The 12,500-nt window shown below is 39.3% G+C and overlaps 1 long non-coding RNA gene across 1 annotated transcript in view; it reads left to right on the forward strand.

Annotated features, from left to right (window-relative positions):
• LOC137983372 (uncharacterized) overlaps nt 1-12,500 on the forward strand; it is a 21,627-nt gene that overhangs the window by 2,062 nt on the left and 7,065 nt on the right. The window contains exon 3 of the long non-coding RNA XR_011118952.1: nt 1,864-1,988. This is a non-coding gene — a long non-coding RNA (uncharacterized lncRNA). The remainder of the gene's footprint in view (nt 1-1,863; nt 1,989-12,500) is intronic.

The raw sequence follows: 12,500 nt of genomic DNA on the forward strand, positions 1-12,500 counted from the left end.
CAGAAGAACTGTTAGTAATACGGAGCTTCTGGGTTAATCTCTGCATTCTGGTAGTGGTTTAACATCTCAGTTGTGCTTGTAAATGGGCGTTACTTAACACATGAATGGAACAGAACAGAATATACCAGAATAAACCGGAATATGCCAGGATAAGGCAGAATAAACACTGGAATGAAACAAAATGAACAAGAACGGTACCGGAATATACCGGAACGAGCCAGAATTAGGTGGAATGACACCCAAGTAAAGCGGAATATAGTGGAATGAACCTGAAAATTTGGTGTTTTAGTTAGCGCCGACCGATTTTCGGTTGTTTCTGTCAGGTTTTGTTGTGACACTTGATTCCCTAAGGGAATTGCATGTGTTTTTGCCTTTTGTAACATTTGGAGCACTTCGATCACGAGAAAAATTTGACAGGTATGTATGTCGCTAAATGAATAATAATTTTTTGTGGGACGGAACACAATATACCGGAATAAATGGGAATATGCTGGAACAAGGTGTAATGACTCTGGAATAAAACCGAATGACACCGGAATGAAATGGCATGAACAAGAATGGTACCAGCATGAGGCAGAATGACACCAGAATAAGGCAGAATAAACCACAAGAACACCAGAATAAAGCTGATTAGTATAAATACACAGGTAATTATACAAAATCGCGCTCTCTCATTGGCTCGCTATCTCGGATTATCAGCTGATAATCACCTCGACGGACAAAATGGCTGTGAGTAGTCATTTTGCCACTGTAAGTGAAGATGATTTCGGGTTGAAATGTTTTTTTTTTTCTCTTTTTTGAAATAATCACCTGTGTATTTATACTAAAACAATAATTATTTGCCTCAGGCTCAGTGATTATCGGTGAATATTCACCTGGACTTCGTCTCAGTGAATATTCACTGATAATCACTTCGCCTTCGGCGAATCATTATTGTTAATTAGCATGGACTGTAATGACAAGGAAACAAAACGTAATTTTTTATCATTCTAGACTGTGAATGAATGAGTATGCAGAATAAAAGCAGGTTACATTAAAGGCGAAGTAACACGGCTTGGAAGGAGTCATGATATGTTCTCACAATTATTCTTCATGTGCCGTATTTACCCGTGTATAAGTTGACCTTTAATGACCTCAAAAGAAGCTCCAAAAATCGCCCTCAACTTATACACGGGTCAAAGATTTAGAGCCAAGTTCCAGCTAAATAATTTATTTCAAAAAAATAGTGTAACTGTGTTGTCTTGGGCATAATGATTCTCTGTGCTCAAAAGAGTAGCAGAGGTTGCTGTCTTTGTGGAGCGGCAAAACTTCGCCTCTGCAATTCGTCATGTTGTTTGATACTATTTGACTTCAAATAGAAATATTTTAAGCAAATATAGACATGACATACTAGGATAAAATTATGAAATGATAAGTAGAGAATGCATTCAAATCAGGACCTAAAAGATTTATCGCCAGATAGCTTTTGACGACGAAGATTCTGAAAAGCTTTCTGAGATTTTCCAAATTTTTGAAATTTCGTGATACACGAAATCATGCCAGGTGTGCGTTTCGTCTAGGGTGAAAATGGGCCTTTAGCCACTAACAATAAATTTCTCAGTGAAAAGGTAAACACAAAACCTCAGTTATTCTACTTAGTTACATTTTCCTTCCACTGTACTTATTTTTTTAGGAGAGCTTTTCAGGTGTTCCTTGTTACAATGTAATCCTGAACCCTTTATGATCCCTCTGGTGTGTTTCCATGCTCTGTATTCCTTTAGAGACATGTCATTCTGAGATTAAAAATTTGGGGTACAGATGCCATGCTGTTGTATAGTATGAACAAAGGACTGAAGTATTCTCTTATTCAACTTTCTTTCGAAGGGTGCTGATACTGAAGGTTGGAGATGTAGGCATTAAAGTCAAAGAGAAGAAGATAAAGATGAAGAGGAAGTGGAAGGGTGAAGTTCAAAGCAGAGGCAAGAGGACATAATTATGTCAGCTTCAAGGTGAGATGAATTTTGACTTAAAGCAGCAGACTGAACTTTTTGGGGGTTAAGATTCAGTGAAAAGGGTGGTTTGATCAAGTTTTGTATTGATTTTGTTGGCCTTTCCCAAAAGCATTCTTCAGTCTGATGATGGTCTGATGGGCTATCTGGAAAAAAATGTATTTGGGCAGGCTTCCCTGAGCTAAGCATCAATCAAAACTTGTCAGAGGCTATGGCCACCCAAAAAATAAACTTTATATATTTTATGAAAATAATGTTACTCCATCATGCATATGTTGCAGTTAACTTTTGTTTTTCTAACTAGTTGATTGTATTTTTAACTAGGTAAATTTTCCGAAAGCCTGGGGAAAATATTTCTCTCGTGTGCTATTAAAGACGAACACATTTTAGTGATTAGGGTCAAATGCTGAGCTTAGTGATTTGGGTTACTGAGCACTCATTTTGAATGGTTAGCTTTCTTGCAAGGCTAGGGACTTAGGAATTAGGGTTAAGCTTTCAATTTAGTGATAAAGGGTTAGACACTGTCTTTTTTGAAACAGTAAGCAAATTTCCAGGAGGTGTATGACAACTGCAGACCACATACAGCAGACTGTCTACAAATATTGCTGATAAACAGTATTTAAGTCTAAGCACCCATTTGATTTGCGCTGATAAGCAGTATTAATTTTAAGTCTAAGCACCCATTTTAAAATGGTTAGCTCTCAATGACTGTGGGTTGGGGTTAGCCTGCAAGTGTCAAGTGTCTGTCAAGTGTTCCAGCTAGGTAAGGGATTGGCACGCATTGTAGTGATTGGAGTAATCACTTATTTAAAGTGCAAAACAACCATTGTCATGGTCACTGGATTAAGACTATTGGATTGTAGTGATTTTAAGGAAAGCATGACACTTACTAGCTAACGTGACCTGGCGAACTATAAGAAGATCAGTTACTCGCCTGATACGAATCGGAAGTACTTTTGTATTGTTGCTCAATCAAACATGCAAATATGCCGTTTACGTGTTGCATACACAGCCAAAGTATTACGTCGTGGGAACTACACGTAGTCCTTTCTTCCACTAGGATTTCATGTAGGATTCTAAATGCCTAGTTCCTCAGGATTTACTTATATATATTGATATGTAAGTAAGGCGTTGTGTTCACGTAAGAATTAGGATTACTAGGACGGAAACATCGTATACTCCCTCACATATTTAATCATGTTTAGCTAACTACTATTATGTATATAAGTACTTTGATTTAGCTATTAAAGCAGAATGTAATCAAGTCTTGAGTGTGTTCAAGTCTAGTCTATTGGACTCTGTGTGAGCCGGTAACCCCTGAAGACCGACCAAGTCGAACTACAGCAAGTAGCGTTGACACCTATCCTAATTTGGCCACGTCGTTACCAACACTTTACAACAGGTTCATGGTTATTGGAAGTAAAGCATTCTTTCACTTGTTGGATAAAGGGGTTAGATTGTAAAGTGAGTTGATATGGAAAATTGACAACTGTAAAGAAATTTGAAAGCTTTAGCCCTTTCTCGGAGCTAAACCCTTTTCTGTCTTTCACATAGTATAGGACTACTTTTTGTAATGAAAAAAACAGTGATATTAATGATGCCTTTGTCAGTATAACTTGTTTAATACAACAACAACCTTTATTCACACTATTCAAGAAGAATAAAAAAGAAGAAGAAAAAGAAACTATAGAAAACAATATAATAGAAGGTATATAATTGTGCTTACAATTTATGAGTTAGTGTGCAACAGCCAAAGTAGCAAAGCTTCGAGTTGGCTGCTGCTTACTTACAACTAGAGAATGGAACGAAGGAGACAAATAATAATTAAGACTAAACACCTACAAACAAGGCAAAAAGTGTTATGAAAACTGAATGGAGATGTTACATTAAAAATTACTTACAGAAAAGTCAGAAAACAATAATAGATATGATTACAGAGTGAAATTTAGTTGGAAATGCAAAACTATGACTGACATTTGACATTATAAATATTAATTTGTCTCTCAAATTTTCACCTTACAAGAGCAGTATACAACTACCCGAAAGTAACTACATTACAATAACGTTGAAATGGTATTATTTTGTACTGTTACCATTTTATCGATCGATCTCTATCAAAGAGAGGAATGTTGGAGCTGCCATTGGTAGTTGAGCATTTTCTAAGCATGGAATAAGCACATTTTGACGACTGTGTTAACAACTTTCTGGTTGATTTCTGCACAATTTCCTGAAGCCACTTTTTCATACTTGTGTCCTCTGTGAGAAATTCAACTGTGTACTTGTTACTTGTTTCAGCTCAGATCGATACTCCTTTCCTGAAAGGCAGAGTTGCTTCTTTGTTTTTTCTTTCAAAAAATGTTTGACCTTGCTGTAAAAATCATATTAAAAATACCAATTTATAGGATAGGAGAGCTTCGACCACTAGTTTCAGTTCTTGTTTGGGTTCAATGTGTTAGCCATTTGATCGAAACTGCAATATCGTGCTTCTCTTTTCCCAGGGAAAATCGAAGACAGATTGGTGTCATAATCTGACAAGAAGTAATTAATTAACTTGTGAAAAAAATCTGACAGCGGTCCATTGTCAACGGACCAATCTGAATGTCCCGTTGCTGGGAGATTCTGAACGCATTGGTTACAGAAGGTCATGCAGTCCCTACATGTATGTCTTCCCTTGGCTTGCTTGTGTGACCAAAACGGGCAGTTTGGCTAAGTTACTCAGAAGGGGCAAGCAGTCTATTTGTATTTATAAACATTGCACATGAATTTTTCAATTACATTTTACGCTATGCCTTATATATAAGGAAATGCTGAGAAGCTACATAACTGTGAGGTTTTCTTGCTAGCAGCTAGTTCATTCTTATATTGGAAGTGCTAGACATCACGAACACGTAACACATGATGTAACATAGTGGCATCAAATTAGCACCTATTGTATCTTACATTTCGCATACGCATATGTAAGTAGGTTGGCACATTATGCATGTAACATAGCGGCACCTAATTAGCACCTATTGTATTCTACATTTCGCATATGCATATATAAGTAGGTTAGCACATTATACAAGGCCAGAGAGCACACACAACCACGCGGTGTGTGTGAATAACGAGAATAAACTCTATCGACATCCGACTACATGGTGGCAGCATTTTACAAGAGTAATCGCTAGAATCAAATCGAAAGAGGCCAGCAGAAGCGAATTATGGCAACAGCAACGTCTTTTGCGTCGCCACAGATGAACTGGGACGCTCCTGATCCGATAATTGCATTCACAAGATTCAAACAAAAATGTCAGCTTATGTTCTCAAGCGTTCTCAAAGACGCCGATGACGAAGAAAAAGTGAGCTATATTTTACTCTGGTCGGGTGAAAAAGGTCTGGATATTTACAACAGTTGGACATTCACAAAGGAGGAAGAGAGGAAAAAACCAGCCATTATTTTCGAACGGTTCGAGAATCAATTGGAGCCGAAGACGAGTCATCGAATTCACAGATACACACTACAAGGAATGCGACAAGAACAAAGCGAGCCAGTGGATGATTTTATCTCAAGATTAAAAAACCTAGCAGCAAAATGTCAATTTCGCGACAGCACCGAAGTCGAAGACAGAGTTCTAGATCAGCTTATTTGGGGGTCAAAAAACCCCGATGTCCAGAAGTCCCTCATAGGCCGAGACAAATCATTGACCCTTGCAGGCGCTATCGAGATTGCAAGAAGCCACGAGGCGACAAGTAAACATATGAAGACATTGGCAGGAAGTAGCGAAAGCCATCAAGAGGATAGAAGTGTAGATGCCATTCATAAGGAACAAGAAAGGGAATCCTGTAACAACTGCGGAAAACAACACCCGAGGAACAAATGTCCAGCCTACGGTACACTATGTCGAAAATGCGGCAAAGCTAATCATTGGCAATCTGTCTGCCGATCCAGTAAACGGAAACAATTTATCCAAGGAAGAAAGCCGGTTTTCAAAAAATCTATTCACACGATTGAAGACAGGGGCGATGAAGACGATGATGAAATTCTCACAATTAGTACAATCGAGGTTAACACCATAGAAGACACGCAACATTCGATGACACATGACACACGCGATGAAGTCTTTGCAACACTGGAAATAACCCAGCCTGAAAAGAAGCGGAAAATTAATCTCCAGTGCAAGGTGGACACAGGTGCACAGAGCAATGTTTTGCCTATCAGGCTACTTCGCATAATCGCCCCAGAGAAGTTTGATGACGAAGGAAACCTCAAACCAGAAGTACTGGAAAAGAATGAAGCCGTCCTCTCAGCATACGGTGGCTCTGTAATTAAGCAGCTTGGCACTATAAACATCTTGTGCAAGTACAAAGAGAAGAAGATTAACTGCATTTTCTACGTCACGGATACTTCAGGGCCAGCTATCCTCGGTCTAAAAGCGTGCATTGCACTAAAACTAGTCTCCCTCCACTGTACGCTAGGAACAAATCAATTAAACCAGGCTGATCCAAATAGCAGCTTCAATTCTCCAGCTCAAAATCCGGGTACTTGCAAGAAAAACTCGAGTTACATTGGAAGTCATATACCACTAGAAGAGCGGCCATCAATCACAAGTAAACAAGAGCTGATGGATATGTACCCAGAATGTTTCAATGGTACAGTTGGATGTTTTGATGACTACACATACCACATCACACTGGATCCTGAAGTATCACCGGTGGTCCATGCACCCCGCAAAGTACCTATAGAGTTGAAAGACAAATTACAAGCCGAATTACGTGAGATGGAAAGCCAAGATATCATTGCGAAAGTAACCCAACCTACGGATTGGGTCAACTCCCTGGTCATTAGAGAAAAAGAAAATGGGCGACTTCGGTTATGCCTCGATCCCAAAGACCTGAATAAGGCGATCAAAAGAGAACATCATCCCATACCCACTCTAGAGGAAATCACACCCAAATTATCAGGAGCAAAGCTTTTTAGTAAGCTCGACGCTCGCAATGGCTATTGGAATGTCAAACTAGATGACGAGTCCTCGTACCTGACAACATTCAATACACCATTTGGTCGGTATCGTTTCCTCAGAATGCCGTTTGGCCTACGAATGAGTCAAGATATTTTCCAGTTCAAGATTGATGAGACGTATCGTGATTGCCTGGGAGCCATTGGTATTGCAGATGACGTCACAGTCTATGGAAAGAACGATAAAGAGCATGACTTACACCTACATGAAACCATGGAACGTACCAGACAGGCCGGCATCAAGCTCAATGACGAGAAGTGCGTTATCAAAACAAAGGAGTGCAATTTCTTTGGTATGCTCTACACACCAGACGGTGTCAAACCCAGCCCAGATAAAGTCAGAGCCATAGAAAGTTTAGAACCGCCTAAAGACAAGAAGGAGCTTCACACCTTTTTGGGGATGGCAACCTACATGAGCTCATTCATCCCCAATTTAGCTGACCACACTGCCCCCTTAAGAAACCTCTTAAAGGAGAACGTTGATTTCACATGGAATCCATCACATTCGAAAGCCTTTGAGAAGGTGAAGGCATTGATATGTACCACAACGACCTTGGCCTACTATGACAGAAAGGAACCAGTTGTCCTCCATGTTGATGCATCAATTAAGGGCTTGGGCGCAGCTCTCTTCCAAAACGACAAGCCAATAGCCTTTGCATCGAAAGTACTTACCCCTGCGGAGACCAGATATGCTAATATCGAACGGGAACTATTGGCAGTGGTATACGGCTGCGAAAAATTCCATTCGTATCTCTATGGAAGATCGTTCGTGGTTAAAACAGACCATCGTCCCCTGGAACAGATCCATAAAAAGAACCTGATGCAAGCACCTCCACGCCTTCAAAGAATGCTGTTGCGTTTACAACCTTACGACTGCGTCATTAAATATCTTCCAGGAAGAGAAATGGTTACAGCTGACGCCCTGTCACGCCTTTCGCCGTTGGATGAATTTGAAGTGTCGGACATGAATGTGAAAGTTCACCATCTAATCAGAATCACCCCAGTAAAAATGGAAGAGTTCAAAAAGGAAACTGCGAAAGATGAAACCCTGCAGCTTCTAGCCCACAAAGTTATGCAAGGTTGGCCTGACAGTGGGAAGAAAATCACTTCGGCGCTAAAACCATACTGGCCCCTACGAGATGACATATCAGTAGAAGATGGGCTGATACTTCTTGGAAGCCGTGTTATAGTACCTGAACCCTTGAGAGGCAACATCTTGCAGCAAATCCACGGAGGGCACTTTGGTATGGAAAAATGCAAGCTACGAGCCAAATCCTGTGTTTACTGGCCAGGCATATACAAAGAAATTGAAAACCTTGTAAACTCATGTTGTGTCTGCCAGAAGTACCACAATTCCCAGCAAAAGGAGCCAATGATACCAACAGAGATCCCTTCAAGACCGTGGAAAACACTGAGCGCAGACCTTTTCTACGCTCAACAGTCGTGGTTCCTCATAGCTGTCGACTATTATTCCAAGTTCCCATTTGTCAAGAAACTTCAAAACCTTACATCCGGGGCTGTTGTTAATGAAATGAAAATGCTATTCGCAGAAAATGGAATCCCAGAATCTCTTCAATGCGACAACGGCACTCAGTTTACATCCGGCGAGTTCCATCAACTGGCAAGCCAGTACGGGTTTGAAATTGTGACGTCATCTCCACATTACCCACGTGGCCATGGGTTCGTTGAACGTCAAGTCCAAACGGTTAAGAAGACGATCCTGAAATGCAGAGAGACTAAAGAAGACATAGATCTAGCCCTGCTGGCTCTACGAACAACGCCCCTGAGTTCCAATATACCGTCACCAGCTGAATTACTGAATGGCCGAGTATTTAAATCCACACTTCCTGGTAAGATCCAGCCATCAAAGAACCAAGAGGAAGTTAGAAATTGGCTCAAAGCGAGACAAGACAATCAATGCCACTATTACAACAGACACACCAAGGAGCTCCCTGAATTACACAGAGACCAAGCTATCTATGTACAAGACCCTGTGAGAAAGACATGGAATCCTGCTAGGGTCATAGATCGGGGAGAGACACCCCGCTCATATCTCATAGAAACTGGAACTGGTGCCCAATTGCGAAGGAATAGAATCCATCTTAGACCGAATAATGCTTCCAACAATTCGGCAAACAACTCTTCGGACTCCGTGTCCCAAAGAAGCATGACTGCACAATATTCAAGCGCCATTCTACGAGAATCCACCGCGGCAGGCAATTCAGCAAATGACCCATCAAGTGGCAAGTTGACTATACAGCCCTCAAGCTCCAATCCACAATGTTCTAGTGTAACAGGAGAGGCCGAGAAAGGACCAAGAAAATCCCGCGCGGGACGTGAAATCCGGGCACCGGAAAGACTTAATCTCTGACGCTTGCTTTAATAGTTTATATTAGTATGATACATAAACACTGGACAGAAAATCCCTATACATATATATATATATTGTTACCAGTTTTATTCGTTGTCAACATATGGACAAGATATATTGGCCCGAATGAAGATATTGTGATATTGTTTGTTTTCCATTTAATTAATATAGTTTTAAGAGAAGGGGATGTAACATAGTGGCATCAAATTAGCACCTATTGTATCTTACATTTCGCATACGCATATGTAAGTAGGTTGGCACATTATGCATGTAACATAGCGGCACCTAATTAGCACCTATTGTATTCTACATTTCGCATATGCATATATAAGTAGGTTAGCACATTATACAAGGCCAGAGAGCACACACAACCACGCGGTGTGTGTGAATAACGAGAATAAACTCTATCGACATCCGACTACACATGACATAATCAAACAAAAGAAATAAATACTCATATAAGACAAAAGAACAACAAAACAGATGGCAGAAGGAGAACTAAGACAACACATTGTTGTTGAGTAAATGAAGTGAAAAAAAAAATTCATATGTTCATTATGTGAATTGTTCAGTTAATTTAACAAGTGTTTTTTTAATGTTTTAGTATAATTATAGCTTGGAAGGTTTTTGATATGGTTAGGAAGCTGTTTTCACAATTTATTCGCCACAGCCACAGTTGTTTGGTTTCCTGTGTTTGTTCTAAAACGTGCTGAATTCGATTTGTGAGTAAAACTAAGAAATGAAGGTGCAGTTTGTACGTGTTATTAACAGTAAGTAGATGCAATAAATTGAGAAATGGTAAAGCATTGTCTGTATCTGGGCCATAAAGAGTGGCAAAGAATATAAGTCCAACAATATGGTTTTGTTTTGTTTGGATTTTCTTAATATGGGTCTCATTGGTACTGCCCTAGGAGATTATTGCATGTGATATATAGGGATATATCAGGTTATAGTAAAGTTGTTTTAGTAGATGGAGTGAAACATAGTGCCTAAGCTTACAGTACGATGCAAAAGTAAGTTAATGACAGTCTCGACTCAATCCTCGTGAGAATCAAGGATTGAGAATCGAGTCGAGGATTGAGACTTGATTCACTCGAAATCAAACTCGATCCTCAACACTCGAATCTCTCAAAATCACTGATGCAAAACATTGTCAATTATTCATACTCGATTCAACTTTTGCGAAGGCGTTACTCCTCGATTAAATAACAACAGGAACTGTTTAATGAGAGAACGAGATAATGGCTAGTGTTCCTGCGAGTCTTCTCTTCAAAACTACAATCTTATGTCGTGGATTAAAATATAAAAGTAAAACAGTGAGCTTTACCGCGTGATTGATTTTATTTTATTTTTATTTTTATTTTTTCCAATGTAAACGTTGAGAAATATTTGCATACCGCATGCCCAACCAAGTAACGCAACGATTCATGTATTTTTACATCTCTTCGTAAATGAAATGATCTGAGGGAAAATTATATAGATCGTCGCATCTCGGTGCCAGACTTTTTCACCGGTATCAGGTTTTATTCTTTGAAAACGACAAGTGTTGCGAGGGAAGGGAGAATGGCTTGATCGCAGTGACCACCCTGAATGCCTCTAATTTGCCCAGCAGTATGGTGTGATTGACTATATTGAAGTCCTTGGCAAAATCTAAAAATACCCCACTTGTGAATAAATAATTATTATTGTCTGTTGATTGTTTAAAAATTGTCTGCAATTTCTGCAATAGCTGGCTAAATGTTGATCTGCCCTTCCTAAAACCAAACTGGTATTGAAAGGAGATGTCATATTTTTCAACATAGATTGTTAGCTGTTTGCAAACCATCTTTTCAAAGATCTGGGCAAACATGGACAGTACTGAAATAGGGCGAAAGTTAGACGGCTTAGTAATATCAGTCCCTTTATCCACTGGGATCATTTTAGAGGTTTTTAGGATGTTAGGGACAATACCTTGCTCTGTGGGCAGGTTATAAACTGCAGCCATTGCCTCATAAATGTAATTGCTGTCACAGTTGTTTTAGTGTGACAGGCCACATACAGGCATGCATGCCCATTGCATTTAGTAATATTTTCGCTCACTTGAATTCATGGCAATTAAAGATGATTTTCGAGGAAACTCCTACTTGTTTCTGAAGTCCATTCCTTCACAATGGCAAGCCAGCTTAATACACTGATTTGTCAGTTCTTAGGTTTATGGTTTAACATCACACACTTCATACAGAAGATTATATGTCTAAACATAAGCTTTTGGGGAAATTTCTAGTTATGAATCTAATAAGACTAGAGTTGTTATGAAGTGTTAAATGAGCTGATAATGTATTTTTGTGCAGTTTACGAATGTGCGGGAAAAGCAGACGACTTGTTAACAAAATAAAATTGGGGTAATCACTCATTTTTAAGCGGGCCTATACTCCAATGGGGGCCATAAGGATTCATGACTGAAATAATATTTGCCAAAAAGCTTTAAGGAGGCTAAACTAGTTTCAATGTCTTATTAGAAGGATTTACTCTAATACTGTTCTGTGTAACAGCAATGTTATGGTACCAAATGGTTTAACAAGATACGCTTATTAATGTGACGTAACAGGTTGCCATGGCAATACATTTTATATTTAAGCTCTTATTCTGGAAAGTGATTTGCAGGCTATTAGATAACTCTCTTTGCTGCGGATTTAGAGCCATTTTAAAATTCTCTAGTTGTAAAGTTGGCCATGAATCTGCGTCATAGAGTTTTGTCTGAGTCTACTAATGTTCTTAGGAACGACCGACTGAGCAGAATGCTCAAAAGGAACCACCCAAGTGTGCTGAATCCTTTGTGAAATTTGTTTTACAATGAGATACAAAAGTGAACAAATTTGTACCGGCTACACATTATGGCATTTATTTGAAACGGTCTACATGGTCTACCACAGCTTTTCACTGAGAAAATATGATATCATATTTCTTGCTGTTGCGATGGTAGACTGTGCTTGGATGGTAGACCGTTGATAAATGGAATAGACGATATGTACAGGATTTCTAATAGTGTGAACTTTATTATAAAAACATCTACCCGGTAGTAGTGTATTGGATTAAGTACAAAAGAAAGTACCGTGAGGTAGTTGAATTGTGCTCTTTCCTGGAGGGATGCGATTTTCAACTGTAA

Source organism: Montipora foliosa, chromosome 13 (assembly GCF_036669935.1).
Source record: "Montipora foliosa isolate CH-2021 chromosome 13, ASM3666993v2, whole genome shotgun sequence".
NCBI classification, from domain to species: domain Eukaryota; kingdom Metazoa; phylum Cnidaria; class Anthozoa; order Scleractinia; family Acroporidae; genus Montipora; species Montipora foliosa.